Below are 14,327 nucleotides of genomic sequence, written 5' to 3'. Positions count from 1 at the left end.
TGCTAAACATTCAGGGAAGTGTTACCTGCAGGTTGTCCTCAGAAAGCATAAAGCTAACATGTCCAGAACTGTGAACGGAGCGCTCAAGGGTATTAAAAGCTCTTAGGAATAAACATAACATTTATTGAGAATTTACTTATCATTCTAAGTACTTTACATTTAAACCTCGTAATACTCAATGAAGTAGATAGTTTTGTAATCGCCCACATCTTTTTTACAAATGTGAAAACTGAGGCTCAGAGCAATAATTTGCCGCAGGTTACAGAGCCAGCCAGCACATGAACAAACCAGGGCTCAGAAGTCAAGAGGTCTGGTTCCTGATCAAACTCTCTTAACTATTACATCATTTAGTTTCCTCCGCAGTGCCAAAGATAGCAGCAGTGCCGGACAAGGATGAAGGAAATGTTTTCTTTTCAATTAAAACCTGTTTTTAAAAATCGACATGCTGTTTTTTTCAGTCTGAGTTTTTTGTTGTTTTTACGGATCAAGTTCATTTCAGTTTGAAGAATCAGCAGTGATAAAAAGCTGTTAAGCGTGGGCATCTACTCATGTGTGTACCTTTTCTCTTTTCCGTTCTATCTATCCATTTACCAGCCCTTTGCACCAGAGGGCTGGTCAGCAGGAATACTTGCTCTTCACAAACGGAGCCTGGCCCAGGCCCAGGACAGTGTTCTGAGGAGGATTTCAGGCTGCATCTCCCTCTTCCATAGGGTTTGAATAATCCCACAGGTTCCCATCTGGCAAGATTTATTTTTAGAATAGCCTCTCACATAATCTGGCTTATTTGCCTGAATGCTCCCTTAGCATATATCTTTCCTAAACAGAGACATTCCCCTTAGCTTGTAACTCATTCCTGCACAAATCCATTGCAGACTCTGAGCTACATGGTTTGGTTGCCAGAAATGCCAGAAGGTCTTACCATTAACAAGTAGTCTGTTTCTTGTAGTATCTTACACAGCACACTTTCCAATGGTGTGAGAAAAATCTTCAAACAACCTGGCTAAGTAAAGCATCACAAGATGCCCCCAAACCAAACTGTAAGATAAAACCTCATCAGTTTGGCAAATTGCTCTTGGTTTGGATGTTACACGTATGTAGGTTCTCCTTTGTGTAGATGATGAAGAATTGCCTGGAGTATTCTCGAGAAGTCTTACTGGCCAGAGAGAGAGAAATAGCGGTAATTTCATATGGTTCAACCAAAATAGGTTCAGAGAATTTCAGAGTCAGAAGTTTTTTGAGACTATCAGGGTGTCTTTCAAATATCTGAATGCCGTTTATGTGAACCCAATGATTGCTCAACCTCTGCTTGAACTCCTCTAGGGTCAGGGAACCCATTACCTTACAGGGCAGTCAGTTCTGGTTTCAGATCGTTCATATTGTTAAAGTTCTTAGTTAAAATGAGTTCAAATCATATCAGTGTAATTTCTACCACTGGGTCCTAGCTCTGCTCCCTAGAGTCACATGCAGAAAAGCTAGTTCCTCTTCCATTTAACAGCTTTGCTTTAAGCAATTTTAAGGAGTTACTGCATTTTCTTATGTCCTCTCTTTCTCTAAATGAAGTATCATTTTAAGACCCCCATGACATAACAAGGTGGTCACCACTGCTCACCTCTAGCATCTCTACTTCAAGTGCCTACCATGTTACCGAGGACCAGTTAGAAGCCCAGTTCCCTCCCATGTGGAGTTGGGTGGGCTGCCACCTCACTTTCCTTGGACACCCACTTTCTAGTAGTGCTGCATATGTGGGAACAGACCGACTGAGACCATAGAGCTCGTGGTTGACCTTGACAACCCAAGCCCACGGCTTTGCCCTGGGCCTCAGGACATTCTAATGCAGAGGAAGGAACAGCTAGAGTTTGAGTCTATGCCTCCTCCCACAGCTGGTTTTGACTAGGATGCTCAGCTAACCAGTGATCCCAAGGGGCTTCAAGACTGGCACTTTCTCTGAGTTGCCACGTCATGGGGCTCTGAGCAAGGAGCTGGACCTCTTTATTTGCAGAGCTGCCACAAGGCCCAGCCAATACCCAGGTATCAGATGCCTCCCTGCTGTGCTGCCCTGATGCCCGGGAGGCACTGTCAGTTCTCTGTGTCTCCTCTTTTTTCACATCAGACAGACTGATTGCTCCTGCCAGGATTCCCCAGGATGCCACCTCTTTGTCACTTGCTTGTCTTCATCAGGATTCAGGGGTCTGGGTGGTTGTATATGTTATCTGTCTTAAATGGAAAGAAATAAGCAGATTCCTTTGGAAGCAGTTCAGCAAATAGCTGGGCTCAGAATGAGCTACCTTCTATATCAAAACCTTTCTATGCACTACACCTGGACAACTTGCTGCCCTGTGGCTGCAGGAGCTGTTCCAGGCATGCCATACCATACTGTGCCCCCCATAACTGATGGGTGAGGTGGTGGGCACTGCTCATTGTGTCTGGATGCCCATCACTCAAGCCTGGTGTGACCAGTCAACCACCCTGAGTACCTGCAGCTCTTCATTGCTTAAAGCCCTTGAAGCAAGAGAAGCGGATAGCCCATAAACACATAAAAAGAAGTTCAACATCATTAGCCAACAGAGAAATGCAAATCAAAACCACTTCACGCCCACCAGGATGGCTAAACTAGATAACAAATGTTAGAATGTGGAGAAATTGGAATTTATATATCGTTGAGAATGGAAATGGTGAATGTTAAATAGTGCAGTCACTTCAGAAAACAGTCTCGCAGTTCCTCAGCATGTTAGATATAGAGTTACCATATGACCTGAGCATTTTCATCCTGCGTATTTACCCAAAATAAATGAAAACATAATCCACACAAGAACATGTACAGGAACATCCATAGCAATGTGATTCATAATAGCTAAAAAGTAGAAAACAGCCCAAATGTCCAGATGGATAAATAAAATGTGCTATATCCATGCAATGGAATATTATTCAGCAAAGAAAAGGAATGAATTATGGGAAGACATCCATTATGGAAAGACTTACTGCTGCAAAGATGGCAGTAATCCCCTATGTAACCTCTAAATCCAACATAATCGCTATCAAAATCCCAGCTGGAATTTTTACAGAAACTGACTATCTCGTTGTAAAATCCACATAGAAATGCAAGGAACCTAGGATGTTGAAAACAACATTAAATAAGAACAATGTTGGTGGACTCATACTTTCTGACTTCAAACTTACAACAAAACTGTAGTTATTAAGACAGTGTGGTCAAGTAGTAAGGCTAGACATATAGATCAAAGGAATAGAATGGAGAGTCTAGAATAAACCTTTACATTTAAGGTCACTTGGTTTTCAACAAGGGTGTCAAGACAATTAAATGGGGGAAATTTTTTTCAACAAATGGTGTTTGTTTGATTGGAGTTCCCCCGTGGCACAGTGGGTTAAGGATCCAGCATTGTCACTGTGGTGGCTTGGGTTGCTACTGTGGTGCAGTTTTGATCCCTGGTCCAGGAACTTCCACATGCTATGGAGTGCAGCCAACAAACAAACAAACAGAAACAAAAAATGGTGTTAGATATTCATATGCAGAAAAATTAAGTTGGACCTTTACCTCTTTGTGAGCTTGGGTTAGTCAATGGTTTCTTAGATATGACACCAGAAAGCACAAGAAACAAAGGAAAAAAAATAGATACACTGGACTTCACCAAAATTTAAAACTTTTGTGCTTCAAATAACACCATTAGAAGAATCAAAAGACAACCCACAGAATGGGAGAAAATATAATTATATATTTGATAAAGGACTTATATATAGAATATATAAGGAATTCACACAAGTCAATAATAAGACACATAACCAAATTTAAACGATAAGCAAAGGCTCTGAATAGACATTTCCCCAAGACAAATATACAAATAAGCACATGAAAATATGTTCAACATCATTAGTCACTAAGGAAGTGCAAATCAAGGCCGCAGTGAGATACTCCTTCACACCCACTAGGATGACTAAAATTAAAAAGACAAACAATAGCTAGTATTGGAGAAGATGTGTAGAAATTGAACCCTAATCCGCTGCTGATGGGAATGTAAGGCATTTGTTTCAGAAATCAGTCTTGCAGTTCCTCAAAATATTATACATGGAATTAGCACATGACTGAGCAGTTCCACTCCTAGATGTGTGCCCAAGGAAATGGAAACACCTGTCCACACCAAAATGTGCACATGAATGCTTCAGCAGCATTATTCATAGTAGCCAAAAAGTGGAAACAATCCAAGGTTCCATCAACTGATGAATGGATGAACCAAATGTAGCATAAACTATACAGTGGATTATTATCTGGGCATAAAAGGGAATGGAGTACTGATTCATTTCTCAGCTGGATGAACCTTGAAAACATTATGCGAAGTGAAAGGAATCTAGTCACAAGACAACAGATTGAATGATCGCATTAATAGGAAGTTTCCGGAGTTGGAAAATTTGTCGACAGAAAGTAGATTTATATGTAGTGCTATATATAGTAAAACTATATAGACAGAAGCAGTTGCTTACAGGCTAGAGGGTGTGGGAAACAATAGCTAAAGGATACAGTGTTTCTTTTTGATGTGATGGATGCAGAAATCTGTGAATATGCTAAAAACCATTGAAATGCATCCTTTAAATAGGTGAATTGTATGCTATGTGACATAAACATCAATAAAGCTGCTAAAAAATGTGTAGCAAATCATTCTGGCTTAAAATGAATAAATCGTCATTAATATGACAGTTTGTTGGCTCTGCTTACTGCTGGCTGTGTAACATTGGACCAAGTAAATTCTGCTCCCTGCCTTGGTGTCCTTCTCTACGAAATGGATGAAGCCATATCTAATTCATGGTATCCTTTGCCTCTTCCCTGCCCTCATCTCTCTGCCTCCAGTCTCTCCTCCCAGTTCTAACTTGCTAACATCTTCATTGAAGTTTTCCTGCGGCACAGGTCTGATCACATCTTCCCAGGCTTCAGACTGAAGTGGCTCCCTGCTACTGAAAAGGACAAACACCTGCCCATCCCTTTGTCCTCCAGGCCATCCCTCTGTTGGGCTTCACCATCTTCCTACCTCCTCAGGTACTTTGCACAGAGGCCAAGGCAGGCTATTCTCCTTTCTCCAAACTGAAGTACTGCTTTCTGCCTCCACAAGTTGACTCACATTGATGCCTGTGGCTGACAAAATATTCACAACCTGCACCGATCTGCTCAGTGCCAGGTCAGGTCTGACTCCTATCTTGCTGGGGTCTCATGCCCAGCACTGGCCCTCTCTGCTCTTGCTTTTCTCTCCTTTAAAATGATGGAATTGGACTACCTGGATATTCTGAGGAATAAGAATTCCTGGTTCATAAAAAGGTCCTTCAGCATCACTAATCATCAGGGAAATGCAAATCAAACCACCATGAGATCTTACCTCACACCTGTCAGAATAGCTGTCATCAAAAAGATAAGAAGTAACATCTTGGTGAGGATGTGGAGGAAAAGGAACCCTTGTGCACTGTTGGTGGGAATGTAAATGGGTCTAGCCACCATGGAAAACAGTAATGGAAACTCCTCAAATAATTAAAAGTAGGACTATCCTATGATACAGCAACTCCATTTCTGCATATTTGTCCAAAGAAAACAAAAGCACTAGCTCAAAAACATATATGTACCCCCATGTTCATTGAAGCGTGATTCACAATAGCCAAGTTATGGACACAACCTACGTGACATCATTGATGGATGAATGGATGAAGAAAATGTGGTATTATACACATAATGGAATATTACTCAGCCATAAAAAGAAGGAAATCTTGCCATTTGTGACAACATGGATGGACTTTAAGGGCATTATTCCAAGAGAAATAAGATAGAGAAAGACAAATTCTGTATGATCTCATTTATGCGGAACCTAAAAAACAAATAAAACCCCCAGTGAGCTCACAGGTACAAAGAACTGATTGGTGGTTGCCAGAGGCTGGGGTTGGGGGTGAGTTAAATGAGTGGAAGGGGTCCAAATATAATCTTCCAGTTATAAATAAGTCAGTCCTGTGTACATAATGTACAGCATAATGACTATAGTTAATAATACTGTATTGTACTTTTGAAAGTTGCGAAGAGAATAGATCTTAAAAGTAGGTCACGAGAAAAAAAAACTTTACCTCTGTATGCTGGCAGACGTTCACTAGACTTACTGCAGTGATCATCTCACTATATATGAATATCAGATCATTATGTTGTACACCTGAAACTAATATAATGTCACATAACAATTATATCTCAATTTTAAAAAGTAGGAATATAAAAGAATTCCCTGGGATGTTCATAGAATTTTTCAAAAGAGGGTGGTATGGTCAGCTCTAACCACAGAACTTCTCAGAGCCTTTAATTTGCTATTGGGCATTGTGAGCCGCCAGGAGGGGGATATAATTTGCAAACTTTGATGTAAATTGCAGAAATACCTTTTTGGATCCATCTCCTAGAGTAATGAAAATAAAAGCAAAAATAAACAAATAGGACCCAATTAAACATAAGAGCTTTTGCACAGCAAAGGAAACTATAAACAGAACAAAAAGACATCTATAAGATGTGGGAGAAACTCTTTGTAAATGAGGCAACCGACAAGGGATTAATCTCCAAGATATACAAATATCTCGTAATTCAAAAAAAAAAAAAAAACCAACCCAATCAAAAAATGGTCAGAAGATTTAAATAGACATTTCTCCAAATAAAACCTACAGATGACCAAAAAGTCCATGAAAAGATGCCCAGCATTGCCAATTATTAGAGAAACGCAAGTCAAAACTACCTCGCACTGTTCAGAAGGGCCATTATTGAAAAGTCTACAAACAATAAATGCTGGAGAGGGTGTGGAGAAAAGGAAACCCTCTTACACCAACGTAAATTGGCGCAGGTACTTTGGAGAACTGTATGGAAGTTCGTAAAAAACTAAAAATAGAACTAGCATATGATCCTGTAATCCTACTCCTGGGCATGTATCTGAAGAAAACTATAATTCAAAAAGATATATGCACTCCAGTGTTCATAACAGTGCTATTTACAATAGCCAAGATATGAAGGTAACCTAGGTATCCATCAGTGACACTGGATGAAAGGATCAAGAAGATGTAGTACATACATACAGTGAAATAGTACTCAGCCATAAAACAAATGAAATAATGCTATTCACAGCAACATGGATGGACCTAGAGATTATACTAAATGAAGTAAATCAGACAAAGACAGACAAATATCATAGATATTGTTGTATGTGGAATCTCAAAAAAAAATTATACAAATGAACTTATATATGAAACAGAAATAGACCCATAAAATAGAAAACAAACTTAAGGTTACCAAAGGGGAAAGGAGGGGGAAGGATATATTAGGAGTTTGTGATTAACATATACGCACTGCTGTATATAAAATCAATAACCAACAAGGATCTACTGTATAGCACAGGGAACTAAGTATTTTACTAATAACCAAAAAGAGTGTTCTGGCTATGTTTTCCTCTAGGAGTTTTATAGTATCCAGCCTTACATTTAGGTTTTAAATCCATTTTTGTGTATGGTGTTAGAGAATGTTTTGATTTCATTCTTTTACATGCAGCTGTCCAGTTTTCCCAGCATCACTTATTGAAGAGACTGTCTTTTCTCCATTGTATATTCTTGCCTCCTTTGTCATAGATTAAATGACCACAGGTGTGTGGGTTTATTTCTGGGTTATCCTGTTCCATTGAGCTATATGTCTATTTTTGTGCTGGTGCTATACTGTTTTTCGTTTGTTTGTATATTTTGCTTTTAAAGGCAGCACCTGTGGCATATGGAAGTTCCTGGGCTAGGGGTCAAATCCGAGCTGCAGTTGCCAGCCTATGCCACAGCCACAGCAATGCCAGATCTGAGCTGTGTCTGTGACCTATACCACAGCTTGGGGCAATGAAGGATCCTTAACCCAATGAACAAGGCCAGGGATTGAACCCATATCCTCATGGATACTAGCCAGGTTTGTAACCTGCTGAGCCACAATGGGAACTCCATACTGTTTTAATTACTGTAACTTTGTAGTATAGTCTGAAGTCAGAAAGCCAGTTCCATTTTTACTTTTCAATATTGCTTTAGCTATTCAGGGTCTTTTTTATTTCTATACAAATTTTAAAATTACTTGTTCTAGTTCTATGAAAAATGCCGTTGGTAATTTGATAGGGATTACATTGAATCTGTAGCTGCCTTGGGTAGTATAATCGTTTTGAAAATATTGCTTTTTCTAATCCAAGAACATGGTATATCTTTCCATCTATTGTTGTCTTCAGTTTCTTTCATCATTGTCTTATAGGTTTCTGAGTATAGGTCTTTTGCCTCCTTAGATAGGTTTATTCCTAGGTATTTTATTCCTTTTGATGTGATGGTAAATAGAATTGTTTCCTTAATTTCGCTTTCTGATCTTTTGTTGTCTGTGTTTAGAAATGCAATAGATTTCTGTGTATTAATTTTGTAACCTGCAACTTTACCAAAATCATTGATGAGCTCTAGTAGTTTTCTGGTAGTGTCTTTAGGATTTTCATGCATAATATCATGTCATTTGCAAACAGTGACAGTGTTACTTCTTTTCCAATTTGGAAAAGAAATTAGGATTCCTTTTATTTCTTTTTCTTCTCTAATTGCTGTGGCTAGGACTTCCAAAACTATGTTAAATAAAAATGGCAACTGTGGGCATCCTTGTCTTGGTCATGATTTTAGAGAAATGCTTTTAGCTTTTCACCAGTGAATATGATGTTTGCTGTAGATTTGTCACATATGGCATTTATTATGTTGAGGTAGTTTCCCTCTATGCCCACTTTCTAGAGAGTTTTTTTTTAATCATAAATGGATGTTGAATTTTATCAAAAGCCTTTTTTGTATCTATTGAGATGATCAAATGGCTTTGATTCTTCAGTTTGTTGATGTGGTGATCACACTGATTGATTTGTGGATATTGAACAATCCTTGCATCCCTGGGATAAATGCCACCTGATCATGGTGTGTGATCCTTTTAATGTGTTGTAGATTTGGTTTGCTAGTATTTTGTTGAAGATTTTTGCTTTTATATTCATCAGTGTTATTGGCCTGTAATTTTATTTTTTCTGTGGTATCTTTGGTTATAATATCAGGGTGATGGTCGCCTCATAGAATGTGTTTAGAGGTAGTCCTTTATCTGTAATGTTTTGGAAGAGTTTCAGAAGGATAGGTATTAATTCTGCTCTAAATGTTTGATGGAATTCACTTGTGAGGCCTGGACTTTTGTTTGTTGGGAGTTTTAAAATCACAGATTCAATATCAGTACTCGTAATTGGTCTGTTCATGTTTTCTATTTCTTCCTGGTTCAGTCTTGGGAGATTGTATCTTTGTAAGAATTTGTCCGTTATCCATTTTATTGGCATGTAGTTGCTTGTAGTAGTCTCTTATGATCCTTTGTATTTCCGTGGTGTCAACTGTAACTCTTTTTCATTTTTAATTTTATTGATTTGGGCCCCCTCCCTTTTTTAGGATTTAAAACCACACACACACAAACATACACACACACTTTAAAGGAATATATTGCCCTATAGAACACACACAGGAAATGCTGGACTAGTTAATAATAAGAATCCTTCTGACTCTAAAAGACAAACACAAAACAAAAATTAATATTTAAAAATTGCTGCTTTCCTGAGCCCTTTCCCACCATCTGATCCTTCTGTATCCTTATGACAACTTATGTCTTTTGTAGAGCACTTATATCATTCTGCTTTATCAAATGAAAAAAAGTCCATTTTGATTTGTGTCCAGCAGGCATTAGTGAAAAAAAAATACAGACCTAGGAGGTAAACAAAGAAGCTGGGTTCATCCTGCCTCTGTAACTAGCTTGCTGTGGCTTTGGGCAGGTTAAAAATCTCAAAGCTTGTTTCCTCACCCTAAAAATGGGAACACTAAAGCCTTACCTGAAGGATGGGGTGAGGGGGAAGCCAGCAGACACGAGGCCCTGGGCGCCTGGCACTGGGTGATGTCCACTCACCAGAAACTGTCATGGACTCCCTCCCTGACTCACCTGTATGCTCCTTGAGGGGCTCACCACATCCCAGCCACCTGTGTCCCATCCCAGTGCCTACACACCTCTGAGCACAAAGTTTAGTTGCATAAACATTGAATGAAATGAATTTTATTAAAGTGAATTACTTGTGGGCATTTCAGGGAGAAAGTCAGTATTTCTGCCTTCTGCTCAGGCTCTTGAGTTCAGGGTCCTGGTGCTTTTCTACTGAGTGATCTTAATGTAGGTTTGTGCAAGATCCATGTTTGCCTTTTCCTGGGGGTTAGGAATTCTTCTAGGCCAAAGCCAGGGTGGCTCAAAGAGAGGAAACTAAGGCAGGAAGCAAGGCAAGGGAATTGGGGCTGCAACATTTATGCAATTCATGTATATTTCCTTCCTCGTGAAGCCCACAGATCTCCTCAAGTGTCCTTGGGTGCTGTCAGTGGAACATGGGACTGCACGTGGCCAGTGGGGCGGGTGTGCCAGCCTTGTAGGTGCCGCTTACAGTAGCCGTCTTTCTGGTTTTCTGATGGTTTCACACAAACTAATGATCATGGAGAACTTTAGGGCTACATCATGTATGGCTCTCAGTCTTGAAGCATCCGCAGTTTATAGTGGAGACTGGACTGCCATGCACCAAATGACTGAAGAGCTAGAGAATTCAGAATCCGGCAGGCTTTCCTTGGATCCTGTGATTCAGATAAGTTCCTTTGTTCTCTGCACCTGAGCAGCCCTTCCCTCCCTTGTCCCTATGCTTATACTTGTATTTCCTTGTTTAATTTGTCTTTCATGCTAGAGTATAAGCCCTGTGGGGGGGGGGCTGAGTCTTGCTTCCTGCCCCATCACTGACACCTGCCACAGCTCTGCTCAAGTACTCACTCAGTCCTGCACGCATTGAATCTAGTGTGTGAAGTTCCACGTCTGTTAGTCTCTGTGCCCGAGGTAAACTGTTAGAGAATTCAGAGATGGAAGAGCTCCACAGGGGGCTGTGACCCCAGAGGGTCCTGTACGATTTGGGATGGTGTTAAGGAAGGGAGAAGGCCTGTGTGCAGAGGCAGGTGTGGGTACTGTCTGGGCTGGCACAGTAGCTGCCCAGCACAGGGTCCTGGGCTTAACAAATGCTTTCTGAGCTCAGCTCCTGACGTTTTAGGGAGCAAGGGGAAGGAGCAGAGAAGCAGCAAGTGGGGGGAGGGTGCTCCCTGCTGTCTCCTCTCTTTCTGTCACACCCCGCTCGCTCACCTCGAGGCCACTCTGAAGTCCCTCCGTGGCCCCACACTGGGAGTCCGGTTCTGCGCATATGGCTCTTGCTAATGGGACTTTAGCCTGCAACTGGCCGGAGCAGAGGGGAGGCAGCAGGAGATCGTCTGGCGAGCTTGGCATCTTCAGCTGCTGGCAAAGGGAGGGTTGACAAAGTAATTTGTCTCATTGCAGGAGAATCCCATGGCAAGAAAATGGGAAAGCCATCAGCTTAGCCAGTGGGGAATGAGGTCCCACAGAGAAAGCTCCCATTCTGTCGACTTCCTCCATCTGTGACCTGGCACCCTTCCCTGCAACTAGGAAGTCTGCGCTTTGTCCAGGGTAGCCATCGCTGCCTTGCTCTGCGTAAAGCAGCCAGCTGAACGCACCATCACCCTGGCAAAGGCACCCCTTCTCCTTGGCTCTCCTGCTGGCCAGGTGTGCGACTTTGGGTATATCACAGCCTTTAGTCCTGGAGGGGGAAGAAAGTAAGCACTCAGTAAATGTGGCTATTATAATTAGTAATAATATCATCGTTGTTATTGCAGACAGACAGCTCTGGAAAAGCAGACAACAGAGGTTTTGGGCAGCTAACTTTTGTTATGTTTTTGTTCCTGTGTTTATGTATTCATCCTGACACAAGCTCTCTGGGTCAGAGAAGGGAACTTTTATTCACTCACAGAGCCTCTGAGAGACAAAATTACAGCCAGCTAGGGGGCTTTTCCTTCTAGAGGAGAGATGGTGATAATAGCATAGAAGAAGAGTGTAGGTTGTTTGAGCTGAAGGCACCCAAGGATCTGTCTCTTGAGCATCTTACTCTGCCAGGTCTGGGGTGCAGACACTTCTGTCCAGAGGTTCAGTCTCAGAAGGAAGACAAACATTAAAACAAGGGGCACCAGTGAAGGTGGGCAGGAAAACTTATTTCTGCTGGGTCTCCCTGACTTCTGGGAAAACTCCTATTGCTAAGTCAAAGCAGACTTTCCAGTTCCTGTCTGTTATCTTCCAAAAGCCAGAGAAACTTCTTGGATGACTTGGCTGGAAAGGATGAGGAGAAAGACAAAAGCTGTGAGATGCGGTGAGGGTCCCCAGGGCTGGGAAGCAGATGAAATTCTAAGACCTGCAAGCAGAGGAGACCTGTGGGGTAGGGGGACCTCAGAGGCAAAGGGCTTCAGATGCACCAGGGAGGCTCAGAGCTCCCGCTTCCATGAAGATTCTCAGGCCCAGTCGTGGTGGGGAGGCTGCAGGAACACCTGACTTCAAGACACCATGTAGGCATATATGATGAAGAGCTCGTGGTGAGTGTCAGGTAGGCAGAGCGATGCCCACATCCTAATCCGTGCCACCTGTACCTCTATTACTTTACACGGCAAAAGGGACTTTGCAGATCAAGTTAAGGACCCTTGAGATAGGAAGATATTCCTGGATTATCCAGCTAGACCCAAGATAATCACAGGGTCCTTGAAAGTGAAAGACCCAGGCTGGAGATTTACAGTCACAGAGAGAGTTGAAGACACTATGCCACTGGCTTTGAAGATGGAGGGCCACGCACCAAGGAATGCAGGCAGCTTCCAGCGGCTAGAGAAGCGAGGGAAGTGATTTCACCCGGGGGGCCTCCAGAAAGAATGCAGCCCTGCTGACACATTGATTTTAGCCCAGGGAGACCCGTTTTCAGGTGGCTGATTTCAGAACCTCAAGGTCATCGTTTGTGTTTTTTTAAGTGCTGGGGCAGTTTGTTACAGCAGCCATGGAAACCTGTATGATGCTGGGATGAGAAACAGGCCCTTCCTTTCTTTGGTGTCATGTGATGCTCCTAAACTTCTCGTGCAGCCCTGGGCAGGGGTTGGGGAGTGTGAGAGCTTCCCTACTGACCTCTGCCCCTGCTTATAAGGATTGACAATTACTGAGAAATTTCCATGTGCCCATATTATATAGCTCTTAAAAAATGGTATCCTGGGGCAGTTCCCGTCATGGTTCAGTGGTTAATGAATCCGACTAGGAACCATGAGGTTGTGGGTTTGATCCCTGGCCTTTCTCAGTGGGTTAAGGATCCGGTGTTGCTGTGGCTGTGGTGTTAATTCGACCCCTAGCCTGGGAACCGCCACATGCTGTGGGTGCGGCCCTGAAAAGACAAAAGACCAAAAAAAAAATGTTATCCTGACTTGGCTCTGAAGCCCTGAGAGGTCAGGGCTTCAGAGGTCAGTTCCCCTTTTTGAGCAGCCAGTTAAGGCTCTTACACTTAGGCCACTGTTACACCCCCACTGATCACCCAGGGCCAGGTACTAGCCAACCAGGGACAGCCCTGTGCCTCAGAGCTCATGGGAACTATTCAGACCACCCAATCCTGGGACTGCTTGCCTGTCCCTTCCCTCAAAAGCTCTTGCCCATAGGTCCCCCACCCTCCAGCCTCATGCCCTGGTGATTCCCTCAGTGGCCCTGCATGGTATGCTGTGTGCTTGGGTACAGGGAGCTGTAAAGACAACAAAACTGTAAATTCTTTGCAGTTTTTGTCTCTTTATCTGCATCTAGCCTTGACCTACCTTTCCCTAGTTAATGTGGTTAGGTCACCAGGCAGTGTTCTAAGGTCCTCTCCTTGCATGTGCTCATTTAATCCTCACAAGAAGCCGATGAAGGAGTTCCTGTTGTGGCTCAGCAGTAACAAACCTGACTAGTATCCATGAAGATGCGGGTTCAATCCCTGGCCTTGATCAGTGGGTTAAGGATCCCGCATTGTTGTGAGCTGAGGTGTAGGTCGCATATGTGGCTCAAATCCTGTGTGGCAGTGGCTGTGGTGTAGGCAGCTAGAGCTCTCTTTCGATCCTTAGCCTGAGAACTTCCAAACGTAGCAGGTGCAGCCCTAAAAGGAAAAAAAAAAAAAAAAGCCAGTGAAGCATTTATTCTTATTACATATTTACTATTATCATCCCCACTTTACAAGACAAATCATAGTAAAGAGAGGCTAAGGGATTTGCCCAAGGTCATAGTGCTTCTAAGTGGCAGAGCTGGAATTCAGAGCAAACAGGCAGCCTTCGGGCAAGCCCAGAATCGGGGCTCTTCGCTGCCACGCTGTGCTGCCCACAGTGACCGAGAGGCACCTGCCACCATC

The 14,327-nt window shown here is 42.4% G+C and overlaps 1 protein-coding gene across 6 annotated transcripts in view; it reads left to right on the top strand.

Moving 5' to 3' along the window:
- Positions 1 to 14,327, top strand: part of LOC100516455 — a 136,919-nt gene that overhangs the window by 34,017 nt on the left and 88,575 nt on the right. For 2 of the 6 annotated variants that reach the window (XR_002335742.1, XR_002335740.1), the window contains one exon: positions 364 to 6,622. The exons of the other annotated variants lie outside the window; for them this stretch is intronic. The gene's annotated coding sequence lies outside the window, so the exon portion shown is untranslated. Of the gene's footprint in view, positions 1 to 363; positions 6,623 to 14,327 lie in introns of those variants that run through there. 6 annotated transcript variants of the gene reach the window in all.

The sequence above is a fragment of the Sus scrofa genome, chromosome 9 (assembly GCF_000003025.6).
Source record: "Sus scrofa isolate TJ Tabasco breed Duroc chromosome 9, Sscrofa11.1, whole genome shotgun sequence".
Lineage (NCBI taxonomy): Eukaryota > Metazoa > Chordata > Mammalia > Artiodactyla > Suidae > Sus > Sus scrofa.
This window is presented reverse-complemented; position numbering and strand designations above follow the sequence as displayed.